Source organism: Orycteropus afer, unplaced genomic scaffold (assembly GCF_000298275.1).
Source record: "Orycteropus afer afer isolate SDZICR_OR568_19922 unplaced genomic scaffold, OryAfe1.0 scaffold00605, whole genome shotgun sequence".
In the NCBI taxonomy this organism is placed as follows: Eukaryota; Metazoa; Chordata; class Mammalia; order Tubulidentata; family Orycteropodidae; genus Orycteropus; species Orycteropus afer.
The window spans coordinates 1,117,860-1,119,545 of NW_006922192.1; the positions used below are offsets into that span (position 1 = coordinate 1,117,860).

Genomic DNA, 1,686 nt, shown 5'->3' on the forward strand with positions numbered 1-1,686 from the left:
GAGCATCTCCTGTTGACAAAAGCAGGTGCCACTTGCCCAGCTGATGGGAAGCACACGTACCCCGTCCAGAGGACCTGCCACACTGTCTTCCGTTCCCGATTGCTCCCAGACTCCTCCAGCAGCCAGGCTGCCCACCCCCTCAGGCTGCTCCAGGCCTACTTCCAGTCCCCTCCTTTTCCGTGTTGTTGTCATCCAGTGGAATGGCAAAACTGACCAGTCCCCACGTTAAGGTTCCATACAGCTTATTCCCCTGGGCCCACCCCCACATGGGCACCACGTACCTTATTCACGTTGCTGACAAGCTCTCCAGGCCCCTTGCTAGGCCACGGGCACCTCACATTGGCATAGTCTCACCCAGTCACTAGCACGAGTTACAAAGACCACGGTGGAGGGGCCATGTTAACTAATTCACTGCACTACAGTTACCAACCAAAAGGTGGGATGTTCAGACCCACCATGCAGCACAATGGAAGACCGGCCTGGCAACCGGCTTCCATACCAATAACCAAGTGGCTCACTGCACCGCGGCCAGGGGCAGCTGACCGATAACCACGCAGCTCACTGCACCGCGGCCGCGCTCCAGTGACCGATAACCATGCGGCTCACTGTGCCGCAGCTGTGTGCATCTGACCACACATGTTCTGAGCCTCCCTTGCCCTCCCTGCTCTCTCCCCCTTTAGCCCCTACTGGCCTGACCTCTTGCTGTTCCATCTTTCTGTCCAAGTTGTGTTAGAAAGCACTCTGAGGAGTAAGGTGCACCCGACCAAGCCATGGTGTTTTCAGTCGCCTCGCTTGCATGCGAGATCTGGACAGTGAATAAGGAGGACAGAAGAAGAGTTGATGCTTTTGAGTTGTGGTGCTGGCGGAGAATGCTGAAGGTACCATGGAGTGCTGAAAGAACTAAGAAATCTGTCCTGGAGGAAGTGCAGCCAGAATGCTCCTTGGAAGCGAGAATGGCCAGTCTTCGTCTCACCTACTTCGGTCATGTTGTCAGAAGGGACCATGCCCTGGAGAAGGACATCATGCTTTGTAAGGTGGAGGATCGATGAAGGAGGGGAAGGCCCTCAATGAGATGGATTGACCCAGGGGCTGCAACGGTGGGCTCAGGCCTGGCAAGGACTGTGAGGCTGGCACGGGACCGGGCGGTATTTTGTTCCATTGTACACGGGGTCACGCTCAGCCAACTTGGTGGCACCTGACAGCAGCAAGTCTGTGTGCATGAGTATGCTGCTGGCCTGTGGTGTTCAGGACGCGCAGCCCAGAAGGCATGGGACAAACCCGGTGTGGAGGCGTGTGCTGGTTCTAGCTGTGGGGACCAGGAATGTCTGCATGTGTTTATTCATGTTGATTCGCGGTTGTCTGCCTTGTATGAAGCAGAAATGGTGTGTTTCTGTAGCAGCTGATGGCACCTTGTAAAACCCTCTCCCAGGAGAGTGAGTTGGGAAGGCCTCCGATGTTCTGGGGCAGACGTCACTGATGGAAGGCACTGGTGGTGGTGACAATGCCGCCATCAGCACAGATGGCTTGCTGCCCAGCTCCCGGAACCAATGGCACAGACCATATTTGATCCTCTGACTGTGAGTGGGCAAGCAGGTGGCACACTCCCAGCTTGCATATGGCTACTTTGAAGCAGGAGGTGGGCGGCCTGGCCTGGGACACTCAAGGCCAGGAACAGAGGTGGAAGGA

General features: G+C 56.2%; 1 protein-coding gene across 1 annotated transcript in view; it reads left to right on the plus strand.

The window, feature by feature from the left end:
* SORCS2 (sortilin related VPS10 domain containing receptor 2) overlaps positions 1-1,686 on the plus strand; it is a 117,707-nt gene that overhangs the window by 8,182 nt on the left and 107,839 nt on the right. The window lies entirely within an intron of this gene.